The sequence below is a fragment of the Cnephaeus nilssonii genome, assembly GCF_951640355.1.
Source record: "Cnephaeus nilssonii genome assembly, chromosome: X".
NCBI lineage: Eukaryota > Metazoa > Chordata > Mammalia > Chiroptera > Vespertilionidae > Cnephaeus > Cnephaeus nilssonii.
Window position 1 is genome coordinate 124398066 of NC_137071.1, and position 17918 is coordinate 124415983.

General features: G+C 41.1%; 1 protein-coding gene across 17 annotated transcripts in view; it reads left to right on the top strand.

Moving 5' to 3' along the window:
* The first annotated feature begins 12027 nt into the window (after nt 1-12027).
* Nucleotides 12028-17918, top strand: part of HUWE1 (HECT, UBA and WWE domain containing E3 ubiquitin protein ligase 1) — a 141842-nt gene continuing 135951 nt past the window's right edge. For 13 of the 17 annotated variants that reach the window (XM_079764999.1, XM_079764996.1, XM_079765000.1 and 10 more), the window contains exon 1: nt 12028-12150. The gene's annotated coding sequence lies outside the window, so the exon portion shown is untranslated. Of the gene's footprint in view, nt 12151-14640; nt 14849-14898; nt 14980-16341; nt 16359-17918 lie in introns of those variants that run through there. The other 4 variants (XM_079765002.1, XM_079764995.1, XM_079764997.1 and 1 more) reach the window with 4 other exon arrangements.

Sequence of the window (17918 nt, forward strand, 5' to 3'; positions counted from 1 at the left end):
CAACCAAGGTACATGCCCTTGACCGGAATCGAACCTGGGACCTTTCAGTCCGCAGGCCAACGCTCTATCCACTGAGCCAAACCAGTTAGGGCCCAAGGATACTTTTCCATTGATTTTTAGGGAGAGTGGAAGAAAGAAGGAAAGACAGAGAGAAACATCGATGTGAGAGAAACACATTGATTGATTGCCTCCCACACGAGTCCCGACCAGGGCCCAGGCCCAGGAGGAGCCTGCAGCCGAGGTACATGCCCTTGACCAGAATCAAACCCGGACCCCCTTTGGTCCGCAGGCTGACGCTCTACCCACTGAGCCAAACCAGCTAGGGCTCAGCTCCATCTTTTTATTATCTTCAAAAGACATAACAATTAGTCAACTTGTTATAAAGTTTCTAAATGTTTAATCTCAATTTCTGCACTTAGTTTGTCATGGACTGGTAACCAACAGTCAGTAGGCTAGCACCAGTCCAGGGTCTATGAGTGACACTGGTCTGAGCTAACTAATCATGGTAATTCCATTTCCCTTGCCAAATTATTGGTTGAGGCATGGCCAAGAGATATGATTTCTGGCCATTGAGATGACAGGGGGTGTCTACTCGGGCACCTGGGAAAAGTTTCTCTTGGTCTTAATAAAGGACACATAACACATATGCTCTTTCTTCCAGCCTCTTGATGTTAGTATGACCATGTGATGCCTGAGTAGCTGCAGTCATCTTGGGATCATAAGGTGAAGGACCAACAGGTTGAGGACAGTGGAACAGGATGGACGGAAACTGGGTTCTTAATCATATCGTCGAGCTGCTGAATCGCCTACTTTTGAATCCCTCTGTGTCTGAGATAATAGAATGGCCTTATTTGTCCAATTGATCCACTTTGTATTGGCTTTGCTGTTATCTGCAACTGAAAGAATTCTTATTGAAGCACCTTGCAGGACATGACAAGGTTAACTAGGTTTGGTACAGAGGTCTATCTATACTTAGGATATTTTATAGACAGCTTAGAATTCCCAGGAAGAAAACAAAAACGTAAGGATACAAATGGTTAAACAGACCGGCCGGTGTGGCTCCATGTTTGAGTGTCGACCTATGATCCAGGAGATCACGGTTTGATTCCCAATCAGGGCACATGCCTGGGTTGCAGGCTTGATACCCAGTTGGGAGTGTGCAGGAGGCAGCTGATCAATGATTCTCTCATTATTGATGTTTCTCTCTCTTTCTCTCCCTCTCCCTCTCTGTAGTCAATAAAAATATATTAAAAAACAAAATCCCACAAATGGTTGAAAAAAGCTATAATTGTCATTCTAATTCTAGCATCGTTTTTTTGTACATTTAACAGACAGTAAATTTGATTTTGTGTGGTATGGTACCATAAACTTTAACACAAGCATAGATTCCTGTAACCACCATCACAATCGGGGTACAGAACAGTTCCATCACCCCATAAAACTTCATCATGCTATTGCTTTGAAGTCACACCCTCTCCCTACTCCTACCACTGATCTGTTTCCCATCACTATATTTTGTTCTTTCAAAAATGTCATATAAATGGGAGCATAGAGTCTGTAATATTTTGAGGTCATCTTCTTTCACTCAGTGTAATGTCTTTGAGATTCATTCAAGTTGTTGCATCTTCATTGTTTTTTACTGCTGAGAAGTATCCCACTGGGTGGATGTACCACAGTTTGTTTATCCATTCATCCCTAAAAGATATTTGGGTTGTTTCCAGGTCTTGGAGGTTATGAATAGAATACCATAAGCTTTTATGTACAGGTTTTCTGTGAACATTTTTATTTCTCTAGAGTATATATATATATATATATATATATATATATATATATATATATGATTCGGATTCCTAGGTCATATGGTAAGTGTACATTTAACTTTATAAAAATTTGCCTGACATTCCAGGATGGCTGTACCATTTTGCACTCGCACCAGCAATATAAAAGAGTTTGTAAATCAAATCTTATAGTTTTATGATTTACATTCAGTTCTATGATCCATTGAGTTAATTATTATATAAGGTGTGAGGTTTTGGTCAAGGTTTATTTCTAATATATGAGTGTTCAATTGTTCCAATACTATTTGTTGTCATTTCTCCATTAAATTATTTGCACCTATGTCAAAAATCAATTGAACATATATGTGTGGGTCTATTTCTACATTCGTTGTTCTGTTGCATTGGTCTATATATACCCCTTTGCCAATACCATACTGTCTTGATTACTGTAGCTATATAGCAAGTCTTAAAAACAGATGGTAAGATTCCTCCAACTTTATTAATCTTTTCAAAATCTTTGGCTATTCTACCTCATTTGCCTTTCCATATTAATTTTAGAGTCAACTCATCTGTATCTACAAAAAACTCTTGCTGGGATTTTGCTAAGAACTCCATTAAAGCTATAGATCAATTTAGGGAAAACTGATATCTTTGATATGTTGAGAGTTCCAGTCCATAAACATGGTTATTTCTCTGGTTATTTTAAGTCTTTGGAGATTTCTTTCATCAGCATTTTGTAGTTTTCAGCACATAGATCCTGTACATGTTTTGTTAGATTTTTTTACCTAAGTATTTCATTTTTTGGAACTATTATAAATATTGTTCTCTGCTAGTATATAAGAATGTGATTGACTTCTGAGTGTTGACCTTATATTCTGCAACCTTGTTAAATATATGTATTAGTTCTGTGTGTGTGTGTGTGTGTGTGTGTGTGTGTGTGTGTGTGTATTATTTGGAATTATCTGTATAGACAATCATGTTATCTATGAGTGGGGACAGTATTATTCCTCCCCTCTCCTTTCCTCTACTCTCCCTCCCTAACTGCCTAGATTTGAGGTGCCTAATTTGGATAAAATATGAAGGATCCGTCTATTTGTTATAGGTTATCTGCAAGTAATTCAAGTATTTTAAAAGTAATTCTAAAAAGGTGATAAAATATTATATGCAGATGATGTGATCATGTACTATTAAAATGATAAAACAATAATAAAAATTAAAAATAATAAATATTACAAAAATATCAGTACTTCTTATATGCCAAGAACTGTTCTAATAATTGTATACAAATAAACTTATCTGTTAATCATAACCCTATTATGTGGGTACTATTATCCCCATTTATAGATGCAGAAACTATAAATTGCAGAGCTGGATAAAACCCAGGTAGTCTGGCTCCAGACTTGCACTCTTTAGCCATTATACAATAAAACAGAAGATTCTAGAAATGGACTCCAAAATATCTGGGAGATTTGTATTTGATAAGTGGGGCATTTCAAATGAATGAGTAAACTATCAACTAGTCAATAATTATATAGGAACAATTGTATTGCTACTGGGAAAATTAAAATTGGAAACCTACATTTGTACTGTATATAAAAGTAAAATTCATATGGCACAAGTATTTAAAGGTAGAAATGAAGATGATAAAGGTGCAAGAAGAAACCATAGAGAAAGTGTTTTATAATCTTGAGTTAGGGGAAGCTTTTCAAAATACAGCACATAAGCCATCCTATCTAATAAAAGAGCAATATGCAAATTAACCATCACTCTGCTACACCCACAAGCCATGCCCACCAGCCAATCAGGAGCAAATATGCAAATAAACCCAACCAAGATGGCTACAGCCACAGAGAGCAGGAAGGAGGCTGGGTTTCCCAGGCAATGGAGGAATCCAAGCTTTCTGCCTGCCCTTGCCGGCCTAGGCCTCCACTCAAGGCTACAAAGTTTCAATGAGAGAAGATACATAAATCCAAACAGAAATGGCGGCAGCCACAGAGCTGGAAAGAGCAGGAGGCTAAGGTTGCCCCCCGCAATAGAGGAAGCCAAGCTTTCCACACTCCCTGGCTGGCCCAGGCCTCCGCTTAAGGCTACAAAGTTTCAATTACAGAAGATACATAAGTCCCAACAGAAATGGCTGCTGCCATGGAGCAAGCAGAAGGCTTGGCTCCGCTCCAGGCTACAAAGTTTCAATTGTAGAAGATAAATAAACCCCAGATACCAGGGCCTCCACTTGGGTCACCAGGGGGCGTGGCCGGCCTGCAAACCACCACAGGCCCCTCGCCCAGGCCGCCCCATGCCCCAAGGGAACCCCCACCCTGATCTGGGACATCTTTCAGGGCAAACCAGCTGGCCCCCACCCATGCACCAGGCCTCTATCCTATCTAATAAAAGAGTAATATGCAGATTGACCATCACTCCAACACACAAGATGGCTGCCCCCATGTGGTCAAAGATCCTGCCTCCATGTGGACACAAGATGGCCACCACAAGATGGCCAGCAGGGGAGGGCAGTTGGGAGGCACCCGGCCTGCAAGGGAAGGCAGTTGTGCGCAATCAGGCCAGCAGGGGAGGGCAGTTGGGAGCAATCAGGCCTGCAGGGGAGGGAAGTTATGGGTGACCAGGCCTGCAGGGGAGGGCAGTTAGGGGCAAACAGGCTGGCAGAGGAGCAGTTAAGCATCAATCAGGCTGGCAGGAGAGTGGTTAGAGGGTGATCAGGCTGGCAGGCAGAAGTGGTTAGGGGCAATCAGGAAGGCAGGCAAGTGAGCAATTGGGAGCCAGCAGTCCTGGATTGTGAGAGGGATGTCCCAGATTGGAGAGGGTGAAGGCTGGGCTGAGGGAACCCCCCCCCCATGCACAAATTTCGTGCACCAGGCCTCTAGTCTATTATAAAGTCAATGATTAGCCCTAGCTGGTTGCTCAGTGGTTAGACCATCAGCCTGTGAACTGAAGAGTCCCAGGTTTGATTCTGGTCAAGGTCACGTACCTTGATTGCAGACTTGGTCTCTGGTCCCCGGCTCCAGTCAGGCATGTGTGGGAGGTAACCAACTGATCTCTCTCACATCAATGTTTCTCTCTTTTTCTATCTCTCCCCCTCTCTTCCATTCTCTCTAAAAAAATAAATCAATGGAAAAAATATTCTCAGGTGAGGATTAACAACAAAAATAATAAAAATAAAGTCAATGATCAGTAATTTGATTATATAAAACGTTTTAAATTTTTGTATTCTAAGAAACAAATTTACAAGATTAAAAGACAAATTACAAACTAAGGGAGCTATTTGGGACAGGAAGACAAAGAGTTATTATCCACAATATAAAAAGTTATTCCAAATCAATAATAAAATACTAAATTCAATAAAATGAGCAAGCAACGCAAACAGACAAAATATTTGAAAACAGAATACAAAAGGTGCTCAACGTCACAAAAAAATAAAAAACATGAAAATGAAAGCAATGAAATGTCACTTTGTATCAGATTAGCAAAGAAAAAATGAGTGAAAATACACAGCTTTGGCAAGGGTATAGGGAAAACACTCATATTCTGCTACTATGAATATAAATTTGTATAATCTCTTTTGGAGGACAAGTTGGCAATATCTATCCAATTGTAAAATGTATATATATATGTGTGTGTGTGTGTGTGTGTGTGTGTGTGTGTGTGTGTATTCATTGCAAAAATTCCATTTCTAGGCATCTGTCTTACAGAAGTACATACATGTACGAGGCTATTTACAAGGATGTTCATTTTCATACTCTATAATAATGAAAATTTAGTAACAATCCAAAGGATCATCCACTCTACACAATTAATTAAAAATAAGGTAAATCTTCAAGTATTGACATACTAAGAAACACATGATTGCTTATTACCTCACCCACTTATTTCTGAAGATCGTCAGGGGATTTCTTAATAAGGTGATTGTTACTGTTACTTAAATCAGCATAACTTTGTAACCTGTAAAGTAGGTATAATTGCAGTATTTGCCTCATAGGATTGTTGATTCATTCATTCCTTCAAAAAGTATTTATTGAACAGGTACAATTGCCAGACACTGTGTTAGGTGCTGGGGTTAAATATAAACAAAACAGACATGGTTAGGCTGTTGATGAAGTCATTATCCAGTGTAGGGTTTGTGGGGTGTGTCTGGGGAGGGAGGGCAGACATTAATCACACACAAGACTGTACAATTGTCTTGGGTGCCTAGGGAGGAAAATAGCAGAGTCTGATAAAAGTGTATTACAGAGTGCCCTGATCTGGTTTGGGGGGAAGCAGGGAAGGCTTGCCTGAAGTGATATTTGATTTTTTAAAAGATAATGATAGGCCATGCACTTTGTATAAATGTCAGCTCCAGAGATTAGTTAAAAAGGATAAGGTAGATGTATATACACTGACATAGAAAGAATGTCAAGAATACATTATCAGTAAAGCAAGTTGTAAAACATATATAGCATGATTCCCCCCTTTTTATGGCTTAAAAAATGTGTTATAATACATATATCAATGTATAGATAGAAAAAAGATTTGAAGAATATATACCATATTAATAGTTGTTAACTCTACTTGAATAATTTGTAAATTTGTCTGGCATTCTGTAATCATAAAAAACAAAATTATGTGTGTGTGTGTGTGTGTGTGTGTGTGTGTGTGTGTGTGTGTGTGTATGCGACAGCATGAATATTAGCAATATTAGTATTCAAGGCAAAAAGTTTTAAATAAGGTAGAGATACTGATAAAATATACTACCTACCAAGAATATCCTGTCATAAACATACAAACCAAACAATATTCCATTAAAGTATATAAAGAATTAGAAAAGCAGATAAGTTGTACCTTACACTATATATTTTTTGAAAAAAGATGGCCTATGCATCCTTTGCAAAAATTGATCATGTACTAAGTCGTAAAAGAAAGCACAATACATTTTCAATATTGGAAATCATAAAAGTCACATTATTGGGTCAGTGCAATACAACCAACTTCTATCCACAAAAACAGCCATAAAAAGTTGTCACTCCAAAAATCAAACACTTTAAAATAACTCATGGTCAAAGAAGAAATTGAAAGCTAATATACTATTATCTGTCAACTGTAATTAAAAAGAAAAAATGACTTAAAAATTGTAGACTAGAAATTAATGAGAATGAAACTATATATTAAGGTCAAACAAAGAAAAATGTATAACTTTAAATGCTTCTAGAAATAAGAAATAATGAAAATGAATAAACCAAACATCCTATATAATAAAGAGGGAATATGCAAATTGACCATCACTCCGCCACAAAATATGGTGGTGCCTACAGCGGAGGCAGTATTTCCGTAACCCAAGATGGCTGCACCCACAGCAGAGGCTGAGTTCCCGTAACGAGCCTTAAAGAGCAATCAGCAGGGACCTGAGGCTGCGCCCCCGTCCTGGTGGGGCTTGACGGGGGACCTGAGGCTAAGTCCCCCTCCCGGTGCCAGGCCAGGGGATCTGAGGCTATGCCCCCCGCCCGGCAGGGCTTGACAATGGTGGGACCTGCCGTGTCTGGATCTTGCCCAATGGGGGCTGGCCGGGTCTGGGTCTCATGCGATTTTGAGGTGCATGTGGGTGGGCGGGGACTTGACTCTGGGTCCTGTGGTACACCCCAGACTCTGACAGGAGGGAGATTTTCATATACATTTTACTAATTTTCTTTCATCTCTGACACTTCTATTATAGAGAAACAGCAAATAGCAATATTAAAATATTTCCTCTAATTAACCCCCTTTTAATGTGCATGAATTTCATGCACTGGGCCACTAGTTTAACATAAACCATTACAAAGAAAACAGGAAAAAACACACACAGAAAGAACTAGAGGAAGAGTTAATAAATGTAAAAGCTGAAAATAATAATTTATTAAAGTAGAGAACAGAAAAAAATGGTAGACTAGGGAAATAAATATGAGAAATAGTTATTTGAAAATATCAACAAAACAGAGAAACCTCTATAGTCTAGTTAAAATAGAAAGAGAAATGCATCGACAATATAAGATGGTTTGATTGATCGATAGCTAGATGATAGCTATGTGATAAAGCAAGTATAGCAGAACATTAATGGTAAAATCTATGCTGAGTGTATGCAGGTGTTCACTGAAATTTCTTAAACTTTGCTGTTTTGAAAATATTTATAATAAAATAGATAAAAATGATAAAAATCTATTATCATTCAGAACATCAGTTTGGGAAACATTACACTAGAAGTTTCACTAAAACCAGGGAAAAGAAAAAGATGCCCACTGTTGCCTCTACCATTTAACATTTTTTTCTAGAAATTCAATGAAATGCAATATGTCAAGTAAATGCATATAGAAATTACCAATATAATAAAGAAGGTGAAATCATTATTTGCAGATGATATCATTATCCACCTGGAAAACCAAAGAGAATGAATAGAAAAATTATTTGAACTGCTAAGGATGGTAAGTAGAGTGGCCAGCTACAAAAAGATGTTCCATTATGCACAAAAAATATAAAGGGCTACTTCTACACAGGCATGGTAGTGAGGGGAAGGATGGTGAAAGGCGTCTTTCATGTTTTGCTCTGATTACAGTACTTCCCTGATGTTTGAATCTTTTACAACCAAAATGATTCATGTAGTTGTTTGAAAAGGGGAAATCGAATCAATGGTAGGCAGAATCCTAAAATGCCGCCACCCCCTCCCCATTGCCCACCCTAATTTCCGGACTGTGGTTGTGATGAGACGTCTTGCCTGTAATTATGTTGCATTATGTGGCAAAAGGGATTTTGCAGATGTAATTAAAGTTCCCCTTAAAATAGGAAGATTATTCTGGGTTATTCCAATGGCCTTACTCTAATCACAAACCTTTTAAAAGCAGAGCGTTTTCTCAGGCTAGTGGGAGTAAGAAAAGTCAGAGAAATTCCAAGCAAAAGAGGGATTCAGCGTGCTACCGCTGGCTTGAAGATGGAAGGGGGCACATGAGGAAAAATGTGGGTGGCCTCCAAAAGCTGGGGGCATGGGGATCTCAGTCTTACAGGAGCAAGGAACTGAATCCTGACAACAACCTGAATGAACTTGGAAGTGGGTTCTTCCCCAAAGTCTCCAGATAAAAGCCAAGTCCTGGGGCACCTTAATTCTGTCATTGTAAGATCCTCAGCAGAGAACTCAGCCAAGCCCACCAGGACTCTGACCTATAGAACTGTGAGACAACAAGGTGTTGTTTGTGGTAATTTGTTATGCAACAATAGAACACAAATACAGATGCTCCTCTATTTACAGTGGGGTTACATACCGATAAACACGTCATAAGTTGAAAATATCTTAAGTTGAAAATGCATTGAATACACCTAACCTACCAAACATCATAGCTTAACCTAGCCTACCTTGAATGTGCTCAGAACACAGTATATTGTAGAGTATCTATTGTTCACCTCGTGACCACGTGGCTGACAGGGAGCTGAGTCTCACTGTGGCTACCCAGCATCACTGGAGAGTATTGTACTAAATATCAATATCCTTAGCCCGGGGAAATACAAAAATTCAAAATTTGAAGTATTGTTTCTACTAAATGCTTATTGGTTTAGACCACCTTCAAGTGGAAATATCATAAGTCAACCATCGTAAGTTGGGGACCACCTGTACAAAATACATCACATCAGCAAAACAATGAGATGCATTGCCTATCAAATTTTCAAAGGTTCAACCCCAATAATGACATAGTCATGCAGTAGGATAGGGAAACGATGCACCCATATACCCCACGGAAATGAAAATCGGTAAAGTCTTTCTTCAAAGTACATTGGGCAATACCTATCAACCTCTCCCAAAACGTGAATATGCTTTGCCTTATTAAAATTTATTGTAGTTAAATAATCAGAGTGGGGAGCAAAGACTTCTAAATGTCCTTTACAGAACTGCTTATAACAGTGGACAATTAGAAACAACAGGAAGGTATGGCCATAGAAGACTGGTTTGTCAAATAAAATATCCTACACCATTTGATGAAATAAATTTATTCAATCAAAAACCCAGTAGGGATTCTTATAGAACTTTACAAGCTAATTTACAAATTCATCTGAAAGAAAATGCATGCGAATAGTCAAGATATTTGTGGGGGTAAAGACAGAGGGACTTGTCCTAGCAGATATGAAGTAATAATTTAAAGCTCAAGTGCTTAAACTGTGGTATTAGTGCTGGTATGGATTTCAGGACTATTGAACTGATTATTTACATTCAAATGTATATACTTAGGAATTTGGTTTTTGATAAAAGGAAAGAATGATCTGTTCAATGAATGTTTAGGGCCCTAGAGAAATACGAGGTAATTAGTATTACAATGGAATAATATTCACATATTAAACATAACATTGTTAGAATATTTATGTGTTTTTAATTGATTTTTAGAGAGAAAGGAAGGGAGAGGGATAGAGAGAAACATGGATGAAACATCAACATTGATTGGCTGCCTCCTGCACGCCCCCTACTGGGGATCAAGCCCACAACCCTGGTGTGTGCCCAGGACTAGAATTAACAGGTAACCTCCTGGTTCTTGGGTCTAAGCTCAACCACTGAAACACAGGGGCCTGGCAACATTGTTAGAATATTTAACAACTTAGAAAAATGTTTATCAAAAGCTATTTCAGAAAACTAAAGAACTAAACATAAACAATTCTAAAATGTTACAAGTAAATACAGAACAATGTTTCTAATCTTGGTGTAGAAAGGCATTCTTATGCAAGATTCAAAACGCAAAAGCCATAAAAGAAAGAACTGATAAATTTGAATACATCAACATTTAAAACATCTATACACCAAGGACCCCAAAAGCAAAGTTTAAAAATAAACAAAAGTGTGCAGAAAAAAAATAATCCCACACATGTAACAATGATTTATTTCCAGACTACAAACTTCAATAATAAGAAGCCAAACAATCCAATTGAAAAATGGATGGAAGATATGAACAGGCAAGTCAAGAAACATGAGCAAATGGCCAACAAACACATGAAAATATTCCTTAACCTTGCTAAAAATCAGAGGAACACAAGTAATGAAACAACATTTTTTACCCATCACATTGGAAAAACATTCAAATGATAGTTTAATACCCAGGATGACTAAACATTTAGGAAAAAATGGTTATTCTTATTCACTGCTAGTGTTATAAATTGAGTCTTCCTACATGGCAATTTGGTATTACATGTTAAAATGTCAAAATGTGCTGTCTTTGAGCCATCTATTTCACTTCTCTGTATTTATCTTACAGAAATATTTTAGCAAGCCCTGGCCAGGTAGCTTAGTTGGTTAGAGCATGGTCCTCAAACACCAAGGTTTTTGGTTTGATCCCCAGTCAGGGGACATACAAGAAGCAACCAATGAAGGCATAAATAAGTGGAACAATAAATCAATGTTTCTCTCTGTCTCTCTAAATTCAATAAATACAAAATTTCAAAAATACATATTTTAGCAAATGCAGAAAAAGTATATACAAGGATTTTCACTGCAGCAGTGTTAATAGTAAAAAACACTGTTATAGTAAAAGATTGAAAACAATATATATTTATCAGTAGGTGACCATATCAATATGGTAGTTAACTATGGCACACTCATTCAATGGACTGCTCCTGTTCAGTATGTATAATGAATGAGGTAGATTTATATATACTAACATGAAAAGATCATCAAGCCAAAGTGAATGAACCAATGAACAAAACTACATAAAATCGGATGCCATTTATATATATTTTCAAGGAAAAAAACACAAAATGAAGCTATGTATTTTCTACATTTGTATGGGAATACAAGTGGAACTTTAAATTTATCTGCGTTGTGCATTTTGTATGTTTTTACTGATTTTAGAGAGGGAGAGGGAGAGAAGGGGGGGAGATGAATGAATGGATGAGGGCTTACAATGTGCCAGAAGTGCCCTAAGGCTTTGCCTGGTGAACTCAGTATGGTGTGCGCCCAAGTTGTCTACCACCCTCATCCACGCTGTGCCCTCGCTTCCCCTCTTGCCCCCCATTCTTCCCAAGGCAGCTGGAAAGATTGTTCATTTTTCAACGTAAATCAAATGCCGTCACCCTTCAGCGGCTTCCATCCTGCCTGGAATCAAACCCCAATTCCTTGGAGACCCTACTCTCCTTGATGGTTGAGTTTGCTGGGCCAGGAGTAAGCTCAGGCGCGGTCCCGGGTAAGAGACCCGGGTTTCCAGAGGAGGGAGCGCCCTCCCCGGGGACAGGGGCGGGGCTTCTGGGGACGGGGGCGGAGCCTCGGATCGAGTGTGAGCACAGCCCGAAGGGGAGGCTTTCAGTGCAGGGCGAGCGAGGGGAGCGGGGCTGAAGCAGGGCCCCGGACCCGGCACGCTCCTGCGGGCCCCGCGGACCCATTGCCGCCAAGGTGAGCGTCTTCCCCCGGGGGTTAGGGGGGGGGGCGGGCTCGGCTCCCGCGGCCTCGTCGGCTCCTCGCTGGAGGTTGTTCCCACGGGACCCCGGGCGGAAGCTCGGAGGTGGCGGCCTTGGGGAGCCTGCGGGAGAGGCTGGTGGAGGGGCCAGGCGGCCTGTCCCAGGGCGCCCACCACCCCGCCTTCTCCCCGGACCGCAGACCCCGGCTCGCGCCAGCGGAGAGCGAGCCGCATCCTCGGGGGGCGGCGGGCCGGCGGCCGGCAGCGCGGCGAGACAGCGGCCGACAGTGGGGATGCGAGGTACCGGCATTAGCCGCGGCCAAGTGGCTGGAGGGAGTACAGGCCGGGCCTTCAGCGTCTCTCTCACGGGTTGGAGGAAGGCAGGCTCGGGGGAGGGGGAAGGTGATGGGCGGGCGGGCAGGCTTCGCGGGTAACTACTAGGCATTGTATATGTATGTTTCGGGATCTAAATGGTACCGCAACACGCAAATACCTATTTATTTGGGCAGATTGCTTTGGAAAAACTTAATATGCCTTGCAGATCTTCCTATATCAGGGGATCTCAATTCGTCTGATGTATAAACAGCTGCATTGTATGATTGTACTACAGTTTATTTAACTATTTCCGGATTGATGTTTCCCTTTTGGGGGGGGGGGAAGGGGCAATTACAAGCAATGTTATAATGAATGGGTTTGTATGGGTTTCATCCACATGGATGAGTATTTCTGTAGGAGAAATTCTTAGAAGAGTAATCTCCGGGTCAAGGTGTATATGCATTTTGAATTTTGATAGATTTGTCCAAATTGCCATCCCATAAGGCTATGTTAACATGCACTCTCCAATGTTGTGCGAGAATGTCCATTTTTTCCACAATTGTGCAACACAAATTATTATCAATTTTTGTAATTTTGACCAATTTAAAGGGCAGAAAATGGCATGTCATTGTTTTCATTTGCATTTGCCTGAATACTACTGAAGTTGAACATATTCTTTATTTGCCGGATTACAAAAGTAAATAGGCAAATATCAATAGTTCCTATCTATAAGCAATAAGCATTTCGAAAATTTAATACCAGAAAAAAACCCATTCGCAATAGCAAGAAAAGCAAGTAAAAATACCTAGAAGTAAACTACAAAACTTTATTGAAGCATATAATAAAAGAACGTTTGCATACACGGAGAAGGGATACATGCTTCTGGATAAGAAGTTTCAATTTTGTAGCGATGTCCATTTTCCCCATGTTGTTTTATACAGTTGATACAATTTCAATAAATATACCAAGTTTTTGCAACTTAATATGATTCTAAAGTTCATCTAGAAAAAAAAGGCTTAAGAATAACTGAGAAAATATCTTAAAAGATAAGTAAAAAATGGGGGTATTTATACTACCAGATATTAAAATGTACTCTAAAGGAATTACATTTAAGTTACAATGGAAAGAACAATGTATGAGAATAGAAAAGCTCACAATTAGAGCCAGATTGTATTCCAGGATTTACTGGAGAAACATTGTTGTCTAGACGTGGAAAAACTGCCATATTAAAAGCTACAAGCATTCACGTTCTCCCCCCCACCCCCACCCCCCAGGAAGCTTCAATTTTCCTTTGAGGGCTGACTCCTTTGTTTGGAGAAAACCACTTTATTGGGTCTGTTGGTTAAGCCTCAGGAGTTAAAAATTAGTGGCTTTGTAGCTAGAACTAACGACGTGACCCTTTAGTTAGATTAAGATGGATTCGGGTTAGCCTGCAGTGCGGCGAGGAAAGGAGTATGGATATTACCGATATTTGAAAAAATATTTTTCCCTATCTAATGGGAAAAAATGTTATGTCATTGTTTGCATTTGCATTTGCATGCTTATTGTGAGACTGAACGTCTTTTATGTGTTAGTCCAGGTTAATATGTGATGCCTGGTGGCAGGTAACAATGGGAGACCCGTTTCTCCGCTTTCAGAATGGAGTTTGGCTAATTGGTACAGCTCTGCCTAGAAGCGTGAGAATAAACAGGTTGACTTTTTAAATTTTCCTCAAGCTCTAGGCTCTAGACACCTTAGATCGGGGGCGGAGGCAGTTTTCAGGACATGGCCGAGATTTGGCGCTGAGCTGTGTCATCGCGAGGTTTGGCAGCCAGCACCGCAGTGGGTCGGAAACCTCGTGGTAGGCGAGATCCCTGCAGGACGGGAGGTTCCTCCCTTCCCCCCGAAAAACTCCCAGTCATTTTCATGAAGCCCCGCCTCTCTCCTTTTTAGGAGTGCATTGGGTCTCGCGAGAACCCGTGTTTCCTAAAGGCGAGGCGCGGGCGGCTTCCTGCGGTGATTTCAAAGGTCTCGTAGAAACTAAATGTAATATCGCGATGGTTGTCACGGCGCATGCGGGAGCCAATGGCGGCAGATTAACTCCGCCCCTCGACGCTTCATGAGGTTGTGCGTCATTTGCTTTTCGCTTCGCGTAGGTTGAGAGCGGAGCCGTAGCGACTTAGGCTTTGGTGGAAGGAGGGGGTCTGGGAAGGGCTGGGCTCTTGCTTTTCCCGTCCGGTAGAGGTTCTCGCGGGATCGCGCAGAGGCATCCGCGGTTCAACTACGGACTGCAGCAGCTTGGGAGGCGGCGGCAGCGTCTTCGGCTCGTGCTGTTCTTAGCCCATGAGTTCTCGCGGGAGTGGCGTTACGTCCTCGTGGGATCCTTCGGCGGTGGCGGAGGTAGCTTGGAGGTGGGGGGGCAGTGACTAGGGTCGGTCCGCTTGCTGTTAAGATGGCGGCGGAAGCTTATGTCTGTCCGGCCAGGACTGGAGATTGAGGTGGTGCCTGTCCGCATTTGTGACGCCTCTAAGGTATCCGACGTTAAAGGTGACGATTGGCGGAACGCCGAGGTGCTGAGAAACCGAACCTTAGGCGAAGATCACCCCGTCTGTGGTCGGTTGAGGCGACACCATTTCTCGGCCCTCAACCGCGTGTGGGCCCGCTTTTGCCCCCCCAGTCAGTCAACGCCTCCGTTGTAGCCGCCGCAGTGGGCGGATTGGGAAGGGTGGGGGGGACGGGAGTCCTGTAGTTTCTGGGGTGTGTGGTTGGGGGTTAGATTGGGCCGCGGGGAGGACTAACGATGACTAGTTCTCCCCCCTCCCCTACCTTTCTGCGAGCCCTCCTCCGCTCTCCACCCCTGTGGCCGCCCAAATCGATCACCTAGTTTTTCTTGAGCTGGACTCGAACTCCCATGGTCTTTGACTACGAGTTGAAGCTTTGGTGCTTCTGATGTTCTCCCATTTCTCCCCTAATTCTGTGGTCCCATTGAATCTTCCCCATCTACATGGATATTTAAGGCTGTACTTAAGAGGAGGAGGCAATGCTTTTCCTTGTCATCTCTGTTCCAGTCCTAAGGAAGAGCTTAGCCCAAGTCCCCTATCCCGTCCGATTTCCCTCTTCCATTGGTCCTCTTGACGCAGGTGATGAATAGAACCTTTCCAGTTCCCTTCATTTATTCCATCTTTATGGATGGAGCCATAGCAGCCTTCCGTTTTCTCGGGTCTTCGTGCTTTATGACCCCGATCCTAAGCACAGGGCATCGATTCCTCCAACTCTGCATGCTGTTCAAACCTCTCTTAGGCGGAACAGTGAATGGGTTGGTGGTTGGATGGTTGCTGTCTTTGTGACCTCTTCATTCTAGGGGTTGTTAGTCTTTCCTTCTTCATAACCCCCCCCCCAAAAAAAAAAACAACCTAAAAAGCTGTAGAGGGTAACCCTCCTGTAAACCTTTTTTTTTTTTTCCCCTACGCCCCGCAAGCCCCCTCGAAAGCTTGGGAACTGCCCCTTACCTTGCTCTGAGGTCCTGTGACCTCTTGGTCTATGGAAATCTGTCTTTGCTTCTGACCACCTCTTACATGCTACTCACGTCTTAATCCTTCTATTTCCTGTCCCCCTCTCCCAATACCCTTTTTCCAGCAGCTGAATTCCCTAGAGAAAAGATACTTAACTGTCGGACTCGCTACATTCCCCCTCCCCCACGTGCTAGAAAATGAAATAGCTTTGACAGAGTATCTCCTGCCTCTCGGTCTACCCTGGGCTACTTTTTTTTCTACTCCCAGCATTCCTTACAAAAGGCAATTAATTGTCTATTTGTTTCCTTTTTAGATTACATGTTCAGTATCATTTTAGCCCCAATGTTGCCTAGATTGAGGAGACACCAACCTTCCCCAGTCAAGGGAAGGCAGCCTTGGTATGGTGGAAATACTCTGTGCTTTGGGTTCATGTTGAACTTTGTGACCATGGTCAAATTACGTTTCATATTCTCAGGTTTTTCATCCGTATAATGGGATGGGGACAGTAGCACTTGTATTTGCTAGACATTTTGTGAAGTGCCTGACTTGTGGTTACTTTTTCTTAGTGTAAGAGTACTTTTTCAGATACATCTGTGTTATGTGGCAGTTTTATGACCTAGGAAAGAATAAGAGATTTTGTTCCTTTAACTGTAATTTTTTTCATATATTTCTAGGCCAGTCCTATCAGGTTTTTTTTCCCCCCCTCTTCATAGGCCAAACTATCTTCAGTGGTTCCCAATGTTTGGATATGATTCCCACCTGCATTAACCTTTTAGTCAAGGAATTTTAGTGCAGAATCACTATCCCAGAATAACCACCAGCCATAATGTTCTTCTCAAGAACCTCCCCACCCCCTTTTCTGTCTTTTAGAAAGGGTGCCTGGTCCCGTGCTTCCACCTACTCCTTCAAAGGCAGTCTGTCTTGTCATTTATCCTAGATGAGATTTGGTGCCATGCTTTTGATGGTGGTGATAAAGGGAACTTTTGCTAGCTAGTTCAAATGTTCATACTGCTTTGTCCCTACCTGCCTTGTTTGGTACGTATATCTCAGATCTGTGTAGGATCTGCTGTTATCCTGGGCAGGATAATTCCTATCTGAGAGAGTTTAGAAATGTTTGGGATACCAGGCTTCTTTTCCAAAGGGAATTATTGCCAGTTCTTTAATACATATATTACCTTGTGTTATTCTTTTGACGTTTTATGTTTTCAAATATTCTAACTAAATAAAAGTGACTGTTCAATATGGAGGTAGTTTCCTTACTGTTCTATTTTGATTAGACCAATATTAAAGTGAGTGCTTTTTTTCTGCTTACCTTGGTGGGTGATGGGGTTTGAAATAAGAATATGATTATGAAAAGTTCACCTAGGATTAAAAATTTACTGTGGGTAACCATCCAGTAATTACCTATATGTGGGCACTAAAGTCCTTTGGAGGTAATAGAATTTTCCTCTTTCATTGGAGGTCAGGGGATCACTTTCTGTTTTTGGATTTTGCTTTGATGTTCTTTACAATGGATCAGCAGTGATCAGAAATTAACTGAACTTTAATTTGACTCTTGTCATGTAGAACTAGAATAAATCTGGGAATGACAATCTAGGTGTGGCCTAAAAGGTTTAATATATTCTAGGTAGATCTCTCAGAGGAAGGAGTGGAAATACCAGTTAAAAACTTTGTCTAAGGTTCAGTGGCAAAGTTCAACCTGAGTTTCTAGGGTGTTTATCATTTGTCTCCTAGTGTGGCCAAAAAGCATGTATAAAGGTGAACATTTTTTTATGTGTGTAATTTTTTTGCCAAAAATAATAAATTTGCCTTGGTATCAATTTATCATGAGGATAAAAAATTGGTTATAAAATAATCACTATCCCCTATAATTTCATTTGGGTTGAGAACTGAGTTGAGTTCTCAGGGGATGTTGTCAGATTAGAAGAATTGTTTTAGCTGTTGGTTGTGAATTGTTA